This window comes from Periplaneta americana, chromosome 6 (assembly GCF_040183065.1).
Source record: "Periplaneta americana isolate PAMFEO1 chromosome 6, P.americana_PAMFEO1_priV1, whole genome shotgun sequence".
NCBI lineage: Eukaryota > Metazoa > Arthropoda > Insecta > Blattodea > Blattidae > Periplaneta > Periplaneta americana.
The window spans coordinates 51,625,888-51,651,442 of record NC_091122.1 but is presented as its reverse complement, the minus strand read 5'-3'; the positions used below and the strand labels follow the sequence as shown (position 1 = coordinate 51,651,442).

The 25,555-nt window shown below is 36.8% G+C and overlaps 1 protein-coding gene and 1 non-coding gene across 7 annotated transcripts in view; one reads left to right on the top strand and one right to left on the bottom strand.

Moving 5' to 3' along the window:
• Positions 1-25,555, bottom strand: part of LOC138701333 (band 3 anion transport protein-like) — a 734,049-nt gene that overhangs the window by 374,141 nt on the left and 334,353 nt on the right. The window lies entirely within an intron of this gene.
• TRNAY-GUA (transfer RNA tyrosine (anticodon GUA)) lies at positions 9,822-9,894 on the top strand. Its single transcript has one exon. It is a non-coding gene; the product is annotated as a tRNA-Tyr (tRNA).

The window sequence follows — 25,555 nt, the reverse complement described above, 5'->3', positions numbered from 1 at the left end:
ACGCACTGTCCGATATTACCCGATGTCCGATACTACCCGACTCTCCCCTACTGTAATATATACTGTCTTGTCATTCCATAGAAGTGAATTTAATTGTCTTATCGCCCGATTTCCTTGATCAAGTATTAATATCCTCATCACTTCTGGCCTGATTATTGAGGATAACTCCCAAATATTTAAATGACCCAGACTTTCCTATTTGACCATCACCAGTGTCTAAATTATCCTTCCTACTACTACCCACAATCATGTATTCAGTTTAACGGCGGGGAAAAGGACAATGAGAATTGGTACTTGAAACATTCAGGGAATATCAACGAAAGAAAATTAAGTATTTACTGAATTAAATAAATATAATATGGATATTGTAGTCCTTTCTGAAACAAAGAAGAAAGGTCAGGGTACTGAAGTGAAAGAGGATATGTATGTATGTATGTATGTATGCCTCTGAGATACTGGCTAATAATATCTATATCTATTATCAGGCAGTACATCTCACTTGACGATATGTGTCAGAGGAAGAACAATTTTTTGTATGCATCTGAAGTCTGATTAGTGGAATATGTAGCTAATTGGCGATGTATGCAATGGAGGGGGAAAGGAGCTGGCCATCTTACCGCATTATCTCCTGGCCTAGTTGCCTCATAAGTTGTTGGTACACTTGTGAGGCTCAGACCTGTCTTCTTCGGACAGTTGACTAAACAACATATAGGCCTATATATGTATGTGTGTGTGTATGTACGAGTATGTATGTATGTATGTATGTATGTATGTATGTATGTATGTATGTATGTATGTATGTATGTATGTATGCATGTATGTAATTATATATAGTGGAGTTCCGAAAGAGGAGAAAGCTCACTCAGGGATATCTATAGCTTTCAGAAAAAATAAAATAAATGTATTAAATAATTTATGAAGTTAAAATAACCTCTCAAATGTGGACTTTGTTATTCGATACGCACAGAGTGATCTTATGATTTTGTAGTTCAAGGGGATTTCTCGCTTTTACGTCCACGACAAACATAAATAAGAAACTTATTTTGCATGAATAAGTGGCTACAAATATTATAAAAAGTTTAAGAGATTCTTTTGCAAAAATCGAGATATATTTACAGTCTTTGATCAAAATCTGCTCTACGCTCTGCGAAAAAGTCTGTTTTTCAATTTTCCATCAGTACATACATAGTTCAATTAATTCTTTCTTCATTTTTTGTGTTTAATTTCAGTCAATCGGATGCAATCGTTCAAAAACAAATTCAGTATCTATCTGTGACTGTCGTAAAAGTTTTGAATTTCTTCCGAAAAATACCGGAAAAGTTTTTTAATCGTGCAAATTTAATTACATGTCCACAAAAACGAACTCATTCTTTGTCGTAATGTAGGCCTACATAGCTGAATTTTCCAAGAGTTCTTTTTGTCAAGTGAAGTCGACCAGAAACCAAGCTTTTTTATAATACGTTGGGTAACAGAAAGCTCAGGCGTCATTTTCGATTTGTATTGAACTAGCCTATTACCGCAGCACCAAGATGGTAATAGCACAGTCTAGTATATACAGTCACGAAGCTTGAGTTGTTGAGATTGCTAGGAACAATAGACTGTGCCGGTACTATTTTGCATTGTCTGTAATGAGGCGATAGTAGCGATCCTAGTGGTTAGCAACTATCCATGGATACATATTTACTACATATTGAGCTTCGTGACTGTATATAGTAGACTGTGGTAATAGATGAATTAGTGTTTACTTGTAACTGTTGCATCATATACTTATATTTGGGTTGTTCTTTGGGTGGTACCCATTGTTTTTGAGTAAAATCATTTTTTTTTTTTTCGATTTTAAAGGCATTTGTAATATCACTATTGTTTTATTAGAATTAGAGCATCTCACATCCAATTAAAAATTTCACAATTTTTTTAAAGTGTAGATTAAAATGTTTATTTTTCATTATGACAATAAAACCCACCTCAATAAAACGACCTACGCTGCCTGAGCCGCTTTGATTGTATCACAAAATTCATATCAGATGAATGAACAGTTCGTTTTCAATCAAATACAACATTCAGATCAATTACTCGTATTTCACATTTTCGCACAACACTCCACAACGGAAGTCTTGCAGTTATACACAGAGTGGGTAATTGACGGGTAATTTGAGATGGGGAACCCAAAGCCAACGACATAAAATGCCTGAGGTACAGGGCATTAAATAATTACAATTCGATACTCATTATGATCGAAATTATATTCTAGTGTGTATATTTGACGTATTTATAGAGGTTAACAGGACTTGGTGCCCGCCCTGTAGTATGATCATATTGATAATGATGGAATAGTTAGCAATTGTTTATCTTGATTATACTGATTATTACACTCTTACTACGTCATACTACTTTTGACCAATAAAACGGTACGAAAGGACGTATTTCAACCAATCATGGCTGCTTATCGCACAATTTTATCGCGTCCCTAGCATTTGTTTAATTTTATCGCGTCCCTAGCATTTGTTTCTTTGTTTGCCAACATTTGAAACTGCGCTGGTCTCGACGTCAAAAATATATATAAAATTACAAACCACTCCAGTCGATGCACATCAGTTTCAAATATGACTCGCATTGGCATTCAAGAACAAGAATTAATAAAAATCACTGATCATACCTATGCATCTTCTGAAATCCGATTTACAAATAAATGAAGAGCACCATTCGGAAATCCTGAATAAGTTGAATACACCATGTAGGCCTAAATCAACGAGTTCCACTTCTATTATGCACACGTCCAATATAACATCAATTGAACAACCAACCACATTGAAATTTGAAAATTGTACATTCAATAATTATTGCTTTTAAAATTATTCATTCGGAAATTCTGAATAAGTTGAATACACCATGTAGGCCTAAATCAACGAGTTCCACTTCTATTACGCACACGTCCAATATAACACCAATTGAACCACCAACCACATTCAAATTTGAAAATTGTACATTCAATAATTATTCCTTTTAAAATTATTCATGTTTATTTTTTATGTCATCGTCGTTAATTAAAACTTTTCTAACACTTGTGTATATTAGTTAGGTTATGTTATAGCTTCTGCTCTGAGAGGATAAAAAGAACTTCTGCTATATATTATGGATAGTCACGTATCAGAGATTGTTTAATATTAAGATTTATTGAATAGTAATCATTACAGTGTCTGTATAAGGACACTACTGCCATCTAGCATGCATCTAGCGTAATATTTGTAATGTTGAGATGATACAATAATACATTTTAAGACAGTTGTATTTTCGTAAGTCAATTAATATTTTATTGTATTGGAGTACTTCGTTACTTCTAATCTTTATATACTGTCTTCTAATCGTGTAATAGTCAATTAAATCCCACTCGAGTTTTGATTTTCTCTAGATAAATCAAAACGTCTAGTGAGATTACTGTTGATAAATAAATAAAAATCGATAATCATGATGACTAGTAGGACCTATGATTGATTATTATGTTAACAATAAAGGCCAGGTCAAACAGAACGCGGACGGGAGGATCGCAGTCCGCCACGGACTGAGGAAGTCGAACAGAACGCGGACAGTGCAGGACGAACCAATTGATGCCAAGTGCAATACTCATCGTATTTTCTCTATTTGTTTCTAAATTTGTTTGAAATTGTACTTTTACATTAGTTTTTTCTCCTGGGTTAATTAACATGTCCAGCAGCTCCTCAGATGAAGAAGAATTGCTTCTTCTGTTCGCTTTGAGCCGTTCATCAAAGCGGGAAAGGGAAAGGAAGTGGGTGCATGAAATAAATGAAAAAAGAGGGGAACTAGGTGAATTTCACAGACTGTGTAATGAACTGAATTCGTTTGAAGACCGTTTTTATGACTATTTTCGAATGTCTAAACAACAGTTTGAGGAATTACATAGCCTTATAGAACCAAAAATATTGAAAGTGACAACAAACTGGAGGAGACCGATTGGAACGAAGGGAAGACTAGCGATCTGCTTGAGGTAAATAAAAGATTTTCGTTTCTATTTTAAACTGTACTTATTACTAATAAACTGAAAAATAAGTATGAATATAGAAAAGAAAACACGACTCAGAAAACAATATTATTTCGTAGACAAAATTACTATTGAGAAGTACTATTATTTCCCTCTTGCGGTTTATTTACGAGCTGCAGTACGTTTTCGTACTAATCTTTTGCAAAAGAAACAATAGTGGCAAAAAACCTGATGACATTGGAGGTGTGGTAGCTGCCTCCAAGACAGTATAATTAATTTCTTTGGAAGTATTATATATATTAGTATTTGAAAGGTACACGGGAAAAACGATCAAGGTCCATCAAAAATCGAAATTGAGTTAATAATGCTCTCTTATAGTGGAAAGGAAGTACTATCATGTGGTCTAGCTAGTAATAAGAAATCATCATTCTTGACATTCCACTACGTCAATTTCTATTAAATACACACATAACAAAGTATTAAGTGCTTAAACTTTAAAATTCATTTTTCTCGAAACTTTCTAAAATGGACCTTGATCGTTATTCCCGTGTACCCTTCATTTGGTTTCTGCGGAAATAATACACTAAGAACTAAAATTGTGGTAGAAGATAAGATGATTGAACAAGTAAATTCTTTTGCTTACCTTGGATGTGATCTCTCTTACATATCCTCCACAGACGTAGAAAACAAGTTAAATAAATTCTTAAGACTTATTGGTACAATTAAACGTACACTCATAAATAAAGTCGACAGACAGACTGTGCTCAAATTTTACAAGACACTGGCAATTCCGACATTGTTATATGGTTCAGAAACGTGGATTCTGACTAGAGTCTAATAGAGAAGAATTGAGGCCACTGAGATGAGACTCTTAAGGCCACTAGCAGGATTTAGACTACAGGACCATAAGAGAAACGAAGATATACGTCAGGAACTGAATGCCGAGAGTATAACAACTATAATTGAAAAATATAGAAATAATTGGTACGACCACATAACAAGAATGCCCAACGACAGGATACCTTTTAGAACATGGTGTTACAGACCTACACGAAGAAGACGAGTGGGAAGACCAGGCTTCGAGACTTTGGACCCGATAAAATAAGTTTACTGTGCATGTACTATAGGTTGTTGAGTCGCTGCAGGTAGTGTTGAGGTAACAACGTTGCTATTTAGAGCAGAGTACGGTAGTATGGGGAAACACACATATGTAGATTCTGAAAGTAAATATACACTACACACTGACAATGTGAAGAAAATATGAAAAGCTTTTATTCTCCTGTCTTTTATAAGCATTTGTGTTTAATTATACACAGTGTTAATGGTGGAAATAAACATGTAACAATTTTAATTTCTTCATGTATCCTATTGGTCGTCTTTAGGAAGTGCAGTTAGAGTACCGAATTGCAATGTACTACAAGATACATTTTCAGTGTCTCGAACGTAAATCTTTTCCGGTTATCTGCCAAACACGTCGCATGACGTGATGGGAGCAAAACGAAAAAACCTATCATCATTGCAGTCTCTAAGAGACAGTCCTTTATTCTCGGGTGACTCTCCACCAATTTGCTGTTTAGGCCTATATTACACAAAATTCCATATCTGTTATTTTTACATAAAATTTATTTCCACTTCTGTTTTACACGTCCAGTAACTGATGTACTTGGTGCCTAATTAATTCTCTGTGTCATTTCCTCAATTAATTTTCAGGACTTCCGGCATCTCTTGCTCTGACTTTTCTAACCGTGTAATAGTTTCAGACACAGTTTGAAAATAGGTTTGTATGAAAACCAAATTATTCGTCAAAACCTTCAAATCAAGAGCGTTTTCCTTTGCGTACTTGTTGGCATTCATTCTGCAGTACCCCAGTACCCTTTACCACTATACTCATCATTTTACTAGCTATCTCAAATATTAAATTAATTATAATTCATTGAATTAAATTAGCTCATAAATTAAGTTACTACTTTACCTTATAGATTTATCTAAATTTAAATAAATGTGTAGTGAAGAATATTGCTGGAGAACCTTTTAAGTGTAGTGTAAATATTTGTAATTTAAATTTATGTATTGTATTGATTAAGGCTGGTTGAGTGGAAGAGAAGGCCTTATGGCCTTAACTCTGCCAGCGAAAATAAAACATTATTATTATTATTATTATTATTATTATTATTATTATTATTATTATTATTATTATTATTATTATACTCAGTACGCCGTTATGCGGATTTACCACTGAACTGCTCTATTGGGTCCGAAGTCTCGAAGCCTGGGGAAGACCAAAGGGACGTTGGAGAGACCAGTTTGACGGATAAAATTCTGGAGGCGGAACAGGCCATCGGCCTAAACCTTGAAGTTATTGATGATGATGATGATGATGATGAATTAGGATTTTCTGACCACGATGAGTTGGTTGAAAAAAAAAAGGAGACGACGGAGGTGGAGTCTGGATACCGCGTATCATATAAACGAGCATATTCCCGCACAAATTCAATTAATTTTTCGTTTCATCGGCCATTTTCTACGAGATGTCCGCCGCGAACTCTGTGGAAAACACAACTGCCTATCAGTCCGCCGCGAACCAGACTAGACCGCGGCGTTGGGTCGCGCGCTGTTTGCCTAGGATGATGCATTCTAACTAATACAGAGTTCGCGGCGGACGGTCCGCCAAGTCCGCGCGGACAGTCCGCGTTCTGTTTGACCGGGCCTTAAAGAAATAATTAACTGATTATCTTGATGACTAATATGATCATATTGTCGAAAAGGAAATAATTTTATTAACAATTGATCATCTTGATGACAAGTATGTACTGACAATAAAGAATTAATTAAAGAGTTGATTACCTTAATGATGGCTATATTAACGAGTACGATGACAGTGGTGACAATGTCAATCAGGATATTTGTCATTAAACAGGAATCACAGTGCCTGGTTCACATCTACGTGATTACAGCTCTCGCGGCGCGGCGTGCAGAGAGTCCCAATTTATTAACTCGCGTCACTGCATACGTTTCTCGGAGTGCGCTAATTTCCGTCAAATTAATTTCGCTAACAAACAGATTCCGTAACGAGGTCAAGGTCATGTAGAACTGTCGGCCTATTGAGCGTTGAAATTGCTTCCTCTTCCTCTGCGTCCAGCCCGTCGAAAATACAATAAATAGAGCGATTATCTACCTCGATCAAGTGATTAGAACGATACCTTGTTTACTGTTCAGTATGGTCTACTAGTTGGACGATCATGAGCATATTCCGCAAAATATTAATTCCAAAACTTCCGCTTACAAGCAAACATTCTGATGGGGGCAGGAAAAAAAGTTAATTTTTTTTTCTTTCACCATGTTAATGATGTCAAAAGAAGTGCTTATACAAATTTTGACCACTCGACGTTAGAAATAATTTTATTAAAGATTATTATTTTTTTGGTCCTACAGAATTAAGTCAACTGCCATTATACAAGGAGCGCACTCAGTTGAGTGACTTGGTGGCCGGGATTTCATAGTAATGTGCACAGTAATCTGTACAAAAATATGCATTGTTGCTAGAAGACTTTTACTAAAGATCATTATTTTTTGTCCCTACAGAATATATCTGTTATGGTAACAATTAATATTAGAGGAGAAAAATTCGCTCCGGTGCGGTGCACAGTGGTCCAGAATGCAAATTTAGCGGGACAAACTAATAACTTTTCAGCCACCTAACAGATATTCATGTAATTTTGTACAGAAGTTACAAGTAGCATATATGTTTTGTATACCAGCTCTCGTTAGGTTGGTATAAGGGGAACTACCCCTTATATGGGGGCGCAATTAGACAAATTAGTAACTTTTCTGTCACCTAACATATTTTTATGAAATTTTACATAGTAATTACAGGTAGCATATATGTTTTGTATACAAGCTCTCAGCCACCGGCGTAGCTCAGTCGGCTAAGGCGCTTGCCTGTCGATCCGGAGTTGCGTTCGGGCGCGGGTTCGATTCCCGCTTGGGCTGATTACCTGGTTGGGTTTTTCCCGAGGTTTTCCCCAACCATAAGGCAAATGTCAGGTAATCTATGGCGAATCCTCGGCCTCATCTCGCCAAATATCATCTTGCTATCACCAATCCCATCGACGCTAAATAACCTCGTAGTTGATACAGCGTCGTTAAATAACCAAGTAAAATAAAAAAAATACAAGCTCTCATTACGTTGGTATAAGGGGAACTGCCCATTATAGGGGGCGCAATTAGACAAAATTAGTAACTTTTCTCCTATCTAACAGATTTTTATGAAATTTTGTACAGTAGTTACACGTAGTACATTTGTTTTGTGTACAAACTCTGATTACGTTGGTATAAGAGGAACTGTCCCTTATAGGGAGATGCATTTAGACAAAATTAGTAATTTTTCTTCTGTCTAACAGATTTTTATGAAACTTTATACAGTAGTTACAGGTAGCATATATGTTTTGTATACAAGTTGTAATTCTCTGCATTGTTTTTGTTTAGACTTCATACTTGCTGTAATGGAAAAGCTTTCTTGGGCATCCACGACTTTTTCCAGGGGTAAGTTTTCTATAAATGTTCATTACTATCACGATGAGAACCTAATTTAATAAGTAGTTCACTAAGACAATGTTCATTTCGTTAAAAAGAAAACTCATATTCTTTATCCACTTGCTCTCCAACGATAAATTATCTTATGCGGAAAATGTAAAGCTTTAGGTACTACTGCACCTTTTAGGCACTCGAGAAGCTTATTTGATACATAATTAAAAAGCTGCCACCTTGAATTCGGAAGTAGATTCGGTTCACAGATATTTAAATAACTGTAATCGAGAAAAATTGCACTACTGCACCTGGAAAGAATAGTGCGCACAATTTATTACTTCCACAAATCTACGCACCTCAAGACTTCATTTAAAATAGAGTCAAATACTCGAGGAAGTGAAAAAAAATCATTTTGGGATGGAACAAAGGGTGTTTTTTTTTTCTCTACCTTAGCCAAGTCTGCACTCAATGGTTACATTTATATTTTGTCCCGTGTCCATTCATGCTAATTTGACATGAGATAATAACATTAAATGTAACGAAAACAAACAGTGTTACATACCCAAAGAACTACTTGATATGTTGATACCAAATGAATGGAATCGACCACTTACAACAGAGTTACAGCACAAAGACAACAAAGAAAACGGCAGACTCCCGGTGCTTGCTGAGTAAGAATACTGGGTGGCGAAATGTGGCATGTTACCGGCTTCTTATCTCGCTCTGCAGCCACCTCCGCTGATTAAGATTATCAATTCAGTGTTACTCAGTTACATAGGAAAAATAATTTAAGGGTTTCATTTAATTATTTTACATGTCATTTTTCTACTTTTGTCTCCTAAATATGGATTTTCGACCACTGTGCGGCGCCGGGGATCAAGCCCGAGTCCTTGGTTCTACGTACCAAGCGCTCTCACCATTGAGCTACGCCGAAGTGTGATTTCTGTTTAATGAAAAATATCCTGATTGACACTGTCACCACTATCACCGTCCCGGCGCCGGAGCGAATTTCTCTTCTCTAATATTAACTGTTACCATAACAGATATATTCTGTAGGACCAAAAAAATAATGTTCTTTAGTAAAATTCTTCTAGCAAGAGTGCATATTTCTGTACAGATTACTGTGCACGTTACTGTGAAATCCCTGCCACCAAGTCACTCAACTGAGTGCACTCCTTGTATAATGGCAGTTGACTTAATAAAATGTCAATATACAATATGTCATGCCCAACTTGGAGCAGGCCACAAAGGGAAAACACTGGAGGAGGGGATTTCGATCCGGTGCTGTGGATTGAACTTCGGCGTAGCTCAATGGTGAGAGCGCTTGGTATGTAGAGCCAAGGACCCGGGTTCGATCCCCGGCGCCGAAGTGTATCTTTCTCCTCTAATATTAATTGTAAAAAAAAAATAAGTTCGCCAGGGACCGTTAACAGAAAGAAAGCACAGTTTCATTGAAAAAATTTTATTGAAACAGACACAGCAATTGTTGAGCTATTTTTCAACACATTCCCTGCCGGAATTGAAACATTTGTCATATCATGGGATCGACAGAGAGGTGCAGACGGCTGTCAAACGCTGGTGCCGCTTCCAGGCGGCTGACTTCTGCGACACAAGAATATAAAAATTGATCCCACGGTATCACAAATGTCTCAGTGGGGAATGTGTTGACAAAAAGCGCAACAATTTCTGTATCTATTTCAATAAATCTTTCCACACAACTGTTCTTTTTTTTTCTGTAAACGGCCCCAGGGAAATCACTTTCTGGACGGCCTCGTAATTGCGGTCGAGTGGCCAAAATCTGTATAAGCACTTCTTTTGACATTATTAACGTAGTGGAAGAAAAAATGTAACTTTTTTTATCTGCCCCCCCCCCCCCAATCAGAATGTTTGCTTGTTAACTTCACAGTAGAATCCCGTTTAAGCTAACTAATGGGGCGAAGCTATTTTGGATAACATGTTTCTTTTTTGGTCTGTATTGATACATTTTTATAACAGTTCTCGTGACCAGAATATTGTACGAAATGGAAATATAAACATTGGAATTTTATCCTTCGAAGAGGTGGAAAAATTCAAATATCTTGGAGCAACAGTAACAAATATAAATGACACTCGGGAGGAAATTAAACGCAGAATAAATATGGGAAATGCGTGTTATTATTCGGTTGAGAAGCTCTTATCATCCAGTCTGCTGTCCAAAAATCTGAAAGTTAGAATTTATAAAACAGTTATATTACCGGTTCTTCTGTATGGTTGTGAAACTTGGACTCTCACTCTGAGAGAGGAACATAGGTTAAGGGTGTTTGAGAATAAGGTGCTTAGGAAAATATTTGGGGCTAAGCGGGATGAAGTTACAGGAGAATGGAGAAAGTTACACAACACAGAACTGCACGCATTGTATTCTTCACCTGACATAATTAGGAACATTAAATCCAGACGTTTGAGATGGGCAGGGCATGTAGCACGTATGGGCGAATCCAGAAATGCATATAGCGTGTTAGTTGGGAGACCGGAGGGAAAAAGACCTTTAGGGATGCCGAGACGTAGATGGGAGGATAATATTAAAATGGATTTGAGGGAGGTGGGGTCTGATGATAGAGACTGGATTAATCTTGCACAGGATAGGGACCGCTGGCGGGCTTATGTGAGGGCGGCAATGAACCTTCGGGTTCCTTAAAAGCCATTTGTAAGTTAGTAAGTAAGTAAGTAAGTCTAATAACAACTGCTTAACTTACAGCAAAACAAAAATGAATACACGCGGAATATTCAGTCTTAAATGGTTCCACAATTCTCGGGGTAGAGAGTAGGTGGGAGAAAAGGTACGTAAACAAAGAATAACTATCACTTGAAGGGACCAGCTTACACCTGGTGGCTGCTACACTAGATCATAATAAACCCAGATTGCTCGGCCTTATAGGCTTTGACGGTGACAACTTTTGTCAGATTTACTATGCTTCTATCTAGTTGTTACATAAGGAGTCACGTCATAACTCCCATTTGAATTGCATTAGCGACTGTACTGCCATCTCGTGTTTGTTTACGGCGTACGGGTCGCGATCCTGGCGGTTGTCTCTTCAAAGTGCAACTGATTTTAACATAGCGATGAGCAATCTGTTACATATATGATCTAGGCTGCTACTGAAAATAAAATAAGTGCAAAATAGATTTCTCTATCTACTACTTCATTCCTTAAAAACATTCACCCTTATCTGTAACCTTTCCTTGGGATGACAACAAAACAAATAGCCGTCTCATTGGCAAGAATTTACAGATCTTCGGAACATAAAAAGTTGTGTGATTTTTGATAGTGTTTTGAAGAAAAAGTTGTTACGGTTAAAAAAATTTGGTATGTATTTTCTACTTCACCGTTTCGGTTAAGACTGGTATCGGTTCAGCGAAGTTCGAAAGTTCGATTAAGCGGGGTTTTACTATATTTCTGCTAAAAAAAAAGTATGACTTTTTTTTTTTTTCAAATTAATTTGCAAAAACAAACTTCGTATAGAAATTAAACAAGCACGTAATTTCCAATTACATGTAATAATAAGAGTGAAGTGTAAGTCGTAAAAAATTATAAACGAGGGGAAAAATAAGTACAAATACGGAATAAGAGAAAACATACCACAAACGTTATAAAAGAGGTCAACTAAAGTAAATAAACGAGAGAAATTATAGAGTGGAAGGGGAAATTAAATTTAAACACTGGAATAAAAGACATCTCACAGATATTATTTCAAAAGAACACAACTAAAACACTGTATACAATGGGGATAACCATTAGAGAACAGAGAACAATGCCACAAAAATATAAAACAAACAAAAGAGGTAAAAACTGTGCGATTCCTACCCGTTCTTGTAATATTTTCCACTTCGCCAGGAGCGATCACACACATACACGAACAGTACTATTTGTGTTCAAATAATTCCACAATTACTTCAGAAATTTCTGACTTGTAGTAAGCTATGTCATACTAAGAACTCCACTTAAACAACAAAAAAATAACTTTTTCCTAAGTATTGTACTTGCTATCGAAGAACAGTGGCGAAGCTCTTAAGAGACTTTTGTGGCTTAGCCTACCCAAAAAATGTCAGTTATTGTAACTAGTAATAGTATAAGTTCGTAATAATGATATAATACTTGGTTTCATTCCGATCCTTTCATGCTATATTAAATTCACTGGCAGTCATTCCAGGATGAAGAGTTCAGTGCGAGAGACTTGCGGCAGAAACTTCGTAGCAACAGCCTTACTTATATACAGCGGCAACCGCAAGCTTGAGGGTAGCCACGGTGTGGCTCGGTCGGTTAAGGCGCTTGCCTGGAGGTCTGAAGTTGCGCTTGGACGCGGATTCGATCCCCGCTTGGACTGATTACCTCGTTGGGTTTTTTCCGAGATTTTTCCCAACTATTAAGGTGAATGTCCGGTAATCTATGGCGAATCCTCGGCCTAATCTCGCCAAATACCACCTCGCTATCACCAATCTGATCGACGCTAAATAACCTAGTAGTTTATACAACGTCGTTAACCCCTTACCGCATGGGACGTCTTGCACACACCAGCTTAATATTCAGATAACTTAAGTAGTTCTTTCTTTCTCAACTGATGTCACATATGATCAAATCCAATTCTTGACAGTGTGCCATATCTGTCCCAGTATGCAGTTTGAAATATTATATACTTATATTTAAAACCATATGAATATAAAACCGGTATGTGCCATATCTGACCCAGAATGCGGTAAGGGGTTAAATAACTAAAAAAAAAAAAGCTTTAGGGGGAAGGTCGAGGAGGAGGGGGTATCGATTCGCTACGACTCAGTAGTGGGAAGCGGTGCTATCCTTAACATGGCATATAATACCCCGTGCTGTATTGGTATTCTGTGAATGCGCTGCATTATTAGTGTTAGTTTAGTGAAAAGTGGATGCGCGTGAGTGTTGCATGCTAATTTTGTGTTGAAAACTCTAAAAGTATTTTCAGTGAAATAAGAAACTTAATGTCCCTCAAACTTTTAACTTACGAAATCTTGGACACATTGTCTGTATAAATGGAAACGCGTTTTAGAGAAGTTGAAAAGATGAAATTTGTTTGATTCCTAGATCAAAATAGCTTTGTAGGATATAAACACAATCTTGCTGTGATGAAATTAAATAACCTTCTGTCCACACGTTCATTTTTCAACAAAGAATGATTAGAAAATGAATTGGCTTTTCTATAGCACGCGACACTTAAGACTTCTAACTTGCATTTTTCTAAGTTCTCTGGTGCGGGAATCTGTAACAAGTCAGGTTAGGTTATTTTAGGCTTTTCGCATATCGCCGTTGTTCCTGCAATAACTCCTATGTAACATATTTATCGGTTTTCAGGTTTTTGCTCTGTTAAATAACTTAAATACTGATACAGCAAATAATAAAACCTCCTTTCTTTATTATATTTCTTTGTTTCGAAAATGTATGAATTCACAGTCTCTTTTTTTTTTAGTAGGTTATTTTACGACGCTTTATCAACAGCTTAGGTTATTTAGCGTCTGAATGAGATGGTGATAATGCCGGTGAAATGAGTCCGGGGTCTAACACCGAAAGTTACCCAGCATTTGCTCGCATTGGGTTGAGGGAAAACCCCGGAAAAAACCTCAACCAGGTAACTTGTCCCGACCGGGAATCGAACCCGGGCCACCTGGTTTCGCGGCTAGACGTGCATTGTGTGCCTCATTTTATCGTGACAACGCTTTTTAGTTTTTTAGCACTCTGATTATTATATTATGTCTTTGTTATATTAAGAATTTTAGATAAGGGCGCAAATAGCCATAGTAGCTGACGCGCCCTTCTTAAACCCTACTACTACTGCTAGACGTGCTAACCGTTACTACACAGGTGTGGACTTCACAGTCTCCTATGTACGGCTGCCATAGGATGAATAAATGTGTTTTTTCTTCCTACTGAAAAATTTCATACTTTGCACATAGGAGTTATTGCAGGCACAACGACGATATACTAAGTGAAGTGAAATGTGCGTTTCGCGTTAATTTTGAAGTGTTCTTTCTCTTCATTTCACGTGTTAAATAATAACTTTTAGGTTACCTAAACCGATCAATTTTTTCCAATCTTTACCTATTTTCTAATAGTCTATGTTTTCAAGTCAACTGACGTCTTATATGAATTCTTCACACTCCAAACTAGTCTGTCTTCCCTCTGAAAATTAGACAATTTTTTTCACTTTTTTTCTGTCAAGAAAATTTTCAGTATCACGTGATATTCAAACCATCTATAAAGAGGTAACATCACTTATTAAATTGGTCTTGACATTCCTCGTACTACAGTTTCCTCCGAGAAGAGTAAACTAACACTCAATAATGCAGAGCAATCACAGAAGACCAATATAGCGCGACGTATTATATCGCGATGTTGAGGCTAGCCCTGCTTCCTACTAATGAGTCGTAGAAAATCGATACCTCTCCTTCCCGACCTTCCCTCAAGCTTGCGAGTGCCGCTGTATATGAGCAAGGCTTCTGCCATAAGTCTCTCGCACTGAACTCTTCTTCCTGGAATGACTGCCAACAGTGAATTTAATATATGAAAGGATCGGAATGAAACCAAGTGTTGCCATGCATCGTTATTAAGAACTTACACTGTTGCTAGATATAACAATTCAAATTGAGGGTAAAATATTATTTTCGTAATTCAATGAAGCTTTGGTGAAATAATAACCAAAGGACACCGGAGTACTCGTAAAAATCCTGTCCTATAGTCACTTTGTCTTGCAGAATTTCAATACATTGTCCCCGAGTCTGAATGCCTGCCCCATTTGGTGCGGAGTCACAGATAATTTGTTTACTTACGGCTATGCCTGATAATGAAAAAATATATAAAACGAATAATGATGACCAGAGAGCGGATTTTCGACCCCATACTCTACGTTAGGCGCAATTCACACAGAGAAGTCGTGGCTCGGACATGGGGCGGAGACATGATGACTTTTCGAGTCTCTCCCATGTAAACAAATGTATCAATGTACACAGAGAGGACGGGATGGGGGCACGCCACTTCGAAGCCAGCGGTTCGCCTCTTTCGAGTCACGAGTGGCCCTTCAAAGCGACACGTGGCGTCTTGACTGTAAAAGAAAATTCGCGACGATTTTGAATTTGACATTCAATTTGTGAAAAGATGGTTTAATATGGTATATTTTATTTTTTTATTTTAGTGGGTTATTTTACGACGCTTTATCAACATCTTAAGTTATTTGAGCCGTTCAGAGCAAAAGTGGTGTAAGTCATAATTGGGTAATGAGGTTTAAAGTAAAAATTCTGTAAAATACAGCGCAAAGTAGCAATTAATATGTGCTTCTTGCTATCCACTGACTACTAATAGTTTAAATAAATTGAATATTAATTACTACTTTATGCTGTATTTTACAGAATGTTTACTTTAATCCTCATTACCCATTTTTGATTTACACCACTTCTGCTCTCAACGGCTCATTTCTTTTCTGAATGAGATGAAAGTGATAATACCGGTGAAATGAGTCCGGGGTCCAGCACCGAAAGTTACCCAGCATTTGCTCATATTGGGTTGAGGGAAACCCCCGGAAAAAACCTCAGCCCCGTCCGGGAATCGAACCCGGGCTACCTGGTTTCGCTACCAAACGCGCTAATCGTTAATATGGTATAGAAACATTGGTGGGACATTATATAAAAATTATGGAAACGGTCGGGATACATGTTCAATTTTTTCATCACAGCTTCTCTCCAAAATATCTGTTAGCCGAATTTAATAGGTTATTCTATGCATTTGTATAAATTGTCATTTACGCCTATTATAAAGTGGCAATAGGATATAGATTGTAAATATTTATACATCGTGATTAGTCAGTATTTCATTATACAGTATGTAAACTCCTTAATGTCCATGATAACGATTTTATATATAAATATTACTACGTTTTATTGTTTCAGTGTATACTGTATTTCACTTCTGGTAGTGTGGAAGAGAAGATCTCATGGCCTTAACTCTACCAGAATTTAAAATAATAAATGAATGTATGCATAAATAAGTGCGTAAGAGCTTAAATAAATGCATAAATGAATGAATGAATACATGCATACATAAATAAATAAATACATGCATACATAAATAAATGAACATGCATAAATAAATAAATAAAACAAAAATAATTTTTTGGGTTATTTTACGACGCTGTATCAATATTTCAGGTTATTTAGCGTCTGAATGATATGAAGATGATAATGCCGGTGAAATGAGTCCGGGGTCCAGCACCGAAAGTTACCCAACATTTGCTGGTATTGGGTTGAAGGAAAACCCCGGAAAAAACTCAACCAGGTAATCTGCCCCGACCGGGATTCGACCCGGGCCAAATAAAAAAAATGAACTAAATAATATATGGCGTACATTCTTCCTTTTTTCAACCAATAAGGGTGCACACAAAATCTTTTCTGTTGTTTTAATATTATCCAGTTGTATGAGAGCCAGGGCATTGTCATCGTCTGAAGAAGACTCTTCAGTATACTTTGCTCACGTCATGACCGCGTCGTGTCTCCGCCCGACGTCCGAGCCACGTCCTGTCTACGTCTTCTCTGTGTGAATTGCGGCTTAGATGTATGTCAGTTACAGGAAGGTCACTGAAATCATTGCTACGCTCCCTGCGACCGCCAAGGGACGTGATGTCTTGTTGCTTTTTATGGACCGAAAATCCGCTGTCTGATGATGACCATTCCTGCAAACTGTAGCTCCTCAGAGCGACTGCCTTCGTATCCTCGTGCCCCTCTTCCCCACCCACCTTTTCGACCAGTGTGGTCATGGCGTTCTAGTTGCGCTCGGCTGTATCAACATTCATCCTAGCGGCGGCAGGTACACAATACGCGTACTGCAGTTCGAAGAGAATTGGAACATGGAAAAATCTAAACCCGTGAAGAAATACTACTTCCAAAGAAAATGGGAATATCATTATTTTGTTGTTGAAGACATTAGGAAAGAATTGCATGTTTATTGTGTCCCATCAAATTTATTTCTACTAGCCATTTCAATATTAAACGACATTTCAACAAAACACATATTACGGATTATGAAATAGACAAACTTTCGGGTAAATTGATTATTACGAACTGGATATTAATTATTTATATACTGTTCAATTAAGGGTGTATGTATGTGAACGACCACAAATATTATCAGAAAATGAAGGCTCTAATTTTCTAAACTTTTATAAGGAAATGAACTCACAATTGGACAACAATTACAAAGTACCACAACAAGACTTATTAGAACTTAAATATCTGATAAAAGTATAAAAAAAGGTTACTAATAATAATTTTTAGAATTCACTTTTTACTTTAAATTAAATTTTACAAAATTTGAAAATTTTCACAGATATTATTTCATAACTCCACAACCATTAGAGATAGAATTCTGAAATTTTGTACACTGATTTTACATGCATTTATGCAAAAGACAGACTGCAATAATGCCCATTTCTTTGAAAATAGAAAAATTAGGTCACAAAATATTATGTAAATTTTAATATATTTTATACAGGACAAATAAAAAATTAATTGTTATTAAAATAAACAACTCTACATGTCTGAGAGTAGTTTGCTTTTCAGAAATAAGTGTTTATTACATGCAGGAAAAATATTAAAGATGTCAGAGAGACCGTAACAATGCTTTGGTTACCAAATTATGTAACTGCAGAATTGTTTTCTTTTTTTTTTTTTCATACTTCGATAAAACTGGATTGAAAAATATTATTAGTAACCTTTTTTATACTTTTATCAGATATTTAAGTTCTAATAAGTCTTTTTGTGGTACCTTGTAATTTTTATCGAGTTGTGAGTTCATTTTCTTACAAAATTTTAGAAATTTAGAGCCTGCATTTTCTGATAATGGATATATAACAAACCTAAAAAATTGTAAGTATAAAATATACCAACCAACAAAGGTAAAGATGCCTATAAAACACCAGGCCGATTAATTAAAAATCTAACTTGGTTTAATCGGCCTGATGTTGCATCAGCTTTTGTGGTCGTTCACGTACATATACCCTTAAGGGCATCACTCGTTGTGTTCATTTTGTATTGAAATGAATATTAACATTTATATTAACTTTCAAGGTTCATTACTTAAATGCTACAAACTTATGTTTCCGTAGGTGATGAAAGGAGGAAAGTTTTGGAAAATCTAAAGCAGGCTAGGTGCAAAGAAATCTAAAAGAAACTACCGACAGAAAATCTAGCATAATTGTAAACCTTGAAACGTCATAACGCATTATAAATACAATGACTTTATTTGAAAATTACAGTGCCGCCACTGATGGACTTTTCACACGCAAAGAATGTCAACAACTCTACGCAGAAGTCTATCATCCCGAAGAGAAGTGGAGTGAGGCTGACGTCGTATTTCCCCTACTTACGCGTTCTGCAGGCCTGGATGATGACAAAAAAATATGAATCTGAGTCCTAAACGTGGAAACCCATTGCTCCAGTCTTGCAGATAATTGTGTGTATCCAAATTTAAAACATCCTATGTGATTTCAAATTCTGAATGCTGTCAAACACATGGATTTCGCTGCACTAAAGTGAAAATCGATATTGTTTTACGAAGTGTAATTTCGTTTTCCATATTTCCAATTTTACATCCATTACATGCGTTACCGTAATTCAGTATCAGTGCAGCTTTGTTACCCGCTAGTTTAAAGAGATTACCGGGAATCACTGACGGAATTTCGAACTCCGAATGAGTGCAGCTGTAATCCGTTTATTACTTGACGTTTGCACATGCAACTATGATGAATTTAGCCGACAATATTAACAGTTTTATAGACAAGGGTTGTGGGGATCGCTGATATCAAACTGCCACACACTTTCAGTTCTCAGCAGTCAATAGCTTCTATTCAATACTGTTTTACATGTCAACATCAAATCAGACATGCGCTACCAGGCTTAGTTCCTAACCCGGATGAATTAATTTATATTTCCCCACAGAACTGTACGCTCTAGGGAAATGAGTCAAGAGTGCAGAGGTGAGGGTGACTATAATCCTACATCATATACAGAGCGTTCGCCTACGGGTGAGGCCAGGAAAGCGGCATGTACTGGTACGCCGCTTTGTGCGCGCAGTTGTTGAGACACGCTCGACAATCAAGGACATCAAGGTCGACAAGTTATCAGTTGTGAGCCAGATGTTGCAGTATTTAACACGTACAGTGCAGTTTCTTGACACAGTTGCATAAATATTCAGCGTGTGTGTAAAATTTGTTAACAATGCAAAACGCAAAATTCACGCTTGAACGAAGAGTTTTTATGTATGAGTCATGTAGAGAGATACGTAGGCAATTTGAAGTGAAATATCCGGGTGATCCAATTCAGGGTAGAGAAACTGTTAGACGTCTTGTTAACAAATGAAGGACAAAAGGGTCGATAAATGCTACAATTCCTAAGCGAAAATGAAGAGTATTGACGGGAGAAAAAATTGATGAAATCAGTGCATCATTTACACGCTCTCCTAATAAATCTCCAAGACGAGTTTCACAGGAAGTTAGTGTTTCAAAAACATCAGTCCTTACTGCTGCTAAACTTTTAAAATTAAAACCCTACAGAATATAGTACAGAAAGCGGAAGCTTACGGATAGACGATTCCCGCAAGCGACACCGCAGGCAGGCCGCTTTCCTGGCCCCACCCGTAGGTGAACGCTCTGTATATAACAGATTGCTCATTCCTATGTTAAAATCGGTAGCACTTTGAAGAGAACAACCGCCAGGATCGCCACCCGTCCACCGTAAACGAACAGCATCCTTCACAAAGCCCCAGAAAAAAAGTCCAAGGGGTCAGATCGAGTGACCTGGGTCCTCGTCTTCTGATCCATCTATTAGGGAATTTTTCATACATGATCTCACGCACCCGTTGATAATTTGATGGGACCCCATTCTGCTGAAAAATCGATTCTGGGGGAAGTTGGTCAAACGCAAAGTTCCGCAACATGTCCAGATACACATTTCCTGTGACTGTAGCCTCTACGAAGAAGAATGGTCCAATGACTCACGTAACAGATTTTTCTTCTGCAAGTCATATCACGCACTGAACTTTCTGTTGTGGTGTCCACATGGTGTTTACCTTAGCGTGTTTTCGTACAAAATGGTAGGCCTACTAGGCTTGTTTCAGTGCCCTAGCAACAAACAAACGAAAGTCACGCATGCAGCTCTTTTCAGACTTTGTTGCATAAACTTGGACAGTTTCTCTATCTTGTCAGATGTGTATCACAACGATATCTTTATCTGATTTTAAGTGGTGAGCATTAATTACTCGATCCCACTAAGCGGGACACGGTGTATTTTAATGCTAGAATAACATAAAACGCTGTATGTAACACGTGTATAATCTTCACTATAAACACTGGTCACCCGTGTCTTAACTACCAAGATTATACACCAGTTACATAAATTACTAATGTAACACGTGTATAATCTTCACTATAAACACTGGTCACCCGTGTCTTAACTACCAAGATTATACAACAGTTACATAAATTACTAATGTAACACGTGTATAATCTTCACTATAAACACTGGTCACCCGTGTCTTAACTACCAAGATTATACAACAGTTACATAAATTACTAATGTAACACGTGTATAATCTTCACTATAAACACTGGTCACCCGTGTCTTAACTACCAAGATTATACACCAGTTACATAAATTACTAATGTAACACGTGTATAATCTTCACTATAAACACTGGTCACCCGTGTCTTAACTACCAAGATTATACACCAGTTACATAAATTACTAATGTAACACGTGTATAATCTTCACTATAAATACTGGTCACCCGTGTCTTAACTACCAAGATTATACAACAGTTACATAAATTACTAATGTAACACGTGTATAATCTTCACTATAAACACTGGTCACCCGTGTCTTAACTACCAAGATTATACACCAGTTACATAAATTACTAATGTAACACGTGTATAATCTTCACTATAAATACTGGTCACCCGTGTCTTAACTACCAAGATTATACAACAGTTACATAAATTACTAATGTAACACGTGTATAATCTTCACTATAAACACTGGTCACCCGTGTCTTAACTACCAAGATTATACAACAGTTACATAAATTACTCTCAAATTGCTGGTGTACAAAAAAGTATATTATAAACTTTGCTGCATATTATAAACAAAACGTATACTATTTTTGTACAAAACTTACTTTTTAACGAAATTACGAAACTTTCAAATGTTTCTTGACTTTTAGAAGACCCCTGTACCTCTTCTAATTCAGAACGACAATAAATCATTTCAACTATGGATGTCTTTTAAAAGGCAGTAAAAGAAGGAACACTGTAAACAAGGATATCGCACGCAACGTAATAAAATGATCGCACTCTTTCTTTTAATGCATTGTTAGTAATACAAAACACAAATTACGAAACAATGAAAACACAATAAAAAGCAAACTACATAAAAGCGTGGCAGTAAAAAGTTTCGAAATTACGACCTCACGGACATGAATCTCGGCCTTTATCTACTCGGCTGGGCTAACTGATGGAGTACAAAGTGCCAACTCAGGAGTAGCTTTCTCAAGAAATCTAACGGCGCCGTTCTTAAACGACACTGACTACACCTTTAGCCGTGTCTATGGCTCAAGTGTTAGCGAGCTGGTCTTCCATCCAGGCGGTCCGGGTTCAATCTCCAGGCAGGTCATGATGGAAGTTGTGGTGGACAAAGCAGACATTGTAGGTTTTCCTCGGGGTACACCCGTTTCCCTCTATCATTTCACCAACATTTTCGACCTCCCTCTCATGCCAGCTATTATCTGCAGTAGACCTGGGCGAAGCCTTGGGATTAGTACGGTTTTCCGATAATGATATAGGAAGGGCTTGGGGCTCCTGACTTCAGGCTTATCAGGCTACTCTAAGCGGACGGGACCTGGCTGTATCATAGGCTGAGGCAGGATAGTCCACCTGTCATCGTCAGCTGATCAGAAAGGGATTGGGGCTCCGGACTCCTGGGGTGTATCAGGCTACTCGTTCACGAAACGGAACCTGGCTCTATTAGAGGCAGAGGCAGAATACTCCATCTGTCAGCGTCGGATTCACGAACATCACCAAGGCCCTTGTCAGATTCTGCATCGCATATATAGGAAGGACAGTGGGCCAAAGAGTGCCTAAATATATGGATATTTCGTAAGGCCAGCCAGATTTGTTGTATAGTCTGGATCAGCTTACTTAATACCTTAAGGGTGAAACCTAACCATTTTCCCCCTATTAATACATATGATAGTGGATTACAGTGATTTCATAGCTCTCAGGGTGAATCTTCTTTTACCAATTTCGTTTCGAGTTTCGGGTACTACAACTGGCAGTCATTTTCTAACTCTTATGTTGGCACCAATAATTTCGGTTTGCAGTAAAGGAAACTGATGAAAATGCAAGTACCTAAGCTTGTAATTAATAAATAATTAGTAATAATGGCATTAATATTAATATCAATACAGAATTCAGTTCAGTTACGTTGTGATTCAAATTCAACTCTATAATAATAATAATAATAATAATAATAATAATAATAATAATAATAATAATAATAATAATAATAATAATAATAATAATAATCCGTGACGCCACAGCCGTTGAAGGGCCCAGACCGACCAGCCGGCTGCCGGCCTCACGTTCACATGCAGAAGCAGAGGTGGACGATCATTCAACCAGAATGGAGGTATCGTGTGGTTAGCACGATGATCCCCCCAGAAGTTACAGCTGGCTTTCACAACCGGATTTCGCTACCTATCGTAGCTCCCCAAGTGCATCACGATGCTGAGTGGGCCCCGGTCCCATACATTGGCCGAAATTTTATGAGAAAATTTCTTCCCCCATGAGGACTTGAACCAGCGCGCATTCCGTAACGCGAGTCCTAGGCAGGATGCCTTAGACCACGACGCCACGGCGCGGGAAATTCGACTCTATATTCAGGTATATTCACTTTCCTGAAGTGTAATTAAATAAGAAATAGCTTACAGACCTACTTGATATGAAATATGAATAGAAATATATTTCACATTTTAATGAATTTCTTTCGTGTTTAGATTTTTATTAAAATATCCAACAGAGAAATTAGCATGATAGCGACTTCCCCAAGAAAGAAAGTTTTTGTATGTATTTTAAGCAGGCTATACGTTTCAAGGAGGTATTCTACTTTCTGAATTCGTACTAATCATTCACGTGACCAAACAAAATACAATTTCAGGTTAGGTCTCTTGAATTGTAAACTGTTTAGTCAAGGCAATGAATTTCATGTTGCCAGACAAAATAAATTTTAATATTAGATAATACTAATCCTAATTACCAACATAATATGCAAGAAGTCCAGAAGGAAAATGTGCCTGGTGCCTGGTCGAACTTTCAGCACAACCCGTTGTCGCCAAATTGGCTGCAACGATACAGAAACCCTTGGACATGTGCTGGGGTTTTGTCGAAGCACCGAACTGCTGCGAAACAATCGTCACCATCGAGTCAGAGCATCTATAGCTCAAATCCTACAACAACGAGGATGGGAAGTGCATGAGGAAGTTCATTGTCTTTCCGTAGAAGATTTCAATCGGAGAGCTGACATCATAGCACTTAAAAGAAATGAAAATATAGCATTGGTTTTAGATCTCACATTCGCTTCGAAAGAAACACCACCCAGGCGGAGGAAGTAAATTTTGAGAAACAGGTTATCTACGAACCCTGCCTCCCATTCCTGTCAGAAAAATATAACATTCCAATTAATCAATGGATTGTGAGAGGACTCTTGTTTGGAGCAAGAGGTACCCTACCAAAATTCATCGGTCTAAAAATTAATTTCTACGAAAATAAAGAAATTCTAATTAAAATTCTTAGAGATTCTCTCCAAATAATAAATTATTTTATTTATTTATTTAAATCCACCACCAACAGGAGCAGGCTTCCAATTACAGGTGGCTTACATAGATACATACACAAAAAATACATAATAAGAAAAAAACAAAAACAACACGAAAGAAAGAAAACACATAACGGTAATAGATGATAGAATAGGTTGCAGTTAATATAGTGCCAAATGTCAATATAATGATGCAAAATTATTTAAAAACTAGAGTAAAAACATTATAATACACTTCTTCATAATTTAAATACCTAAGGAAGTACAATTATTTTTAATATTGTATGAAATTTTTCAACTGTTAAACTGAAACCTAATTGAAAATCACAGTTTAAAGACAGAGAGTTGTAAGTATTACACAAAACAGACAATGCAGAGTTCTTGAAGAAAACAGTTCTAGAAATCGGAATAACAAAAGGTTGCCTATCACTTATATGTTAAGTTAAATTAATTTCATCTAATTGACAAAAGACAGAGAGTTGTATAATTTACACATAACAAACAATGGAGAGTTTTTGAAGAAAACAGTTCTAGGAATGGGAATAACAAAAGATTACCTATCACTTACATGTTAAGTTAAATTAATTTCATCTAATTGACAAAAGACAGAGAGTTGTATAATTTACACATAACAAACAATGGAGAGTTTTTGAAGAAAACAGTTCTAGGAATGGGAATAACAAAAGATTACCTATCACTTATATGTTAAGTTAAATTAATTTCATCTAATTGACAAAAGACAGAGAGTTGTATAATTTACACATAACAAACAATGGAGAGTTTTTGAAGAAAACAGTTCTAGGAATGGGAATAACAAAAGGTTGCCTATCACTTATATGTTAAGTTAAATTAATTTCATCTAATTGACAAAAGACAGAGAGTTGTATAATTTACACATAACAAACAATGGAGAGTTTTTGAAGAAAACAGTTCTAGGAATGGGAATAACAAAAGATTACCTATCACTTATATGTTAAGTTAAATTAATTTCATCTAAATGACAAAAGACAGAGAGTTGTATAATTTACACATAACAAACAATGGAGAGTTTTTGAAGAAAAGAGTTCTAGGAATGGGAATAACAAAAGGTTGCCTATCACTTATATGTTAAGTTAAATT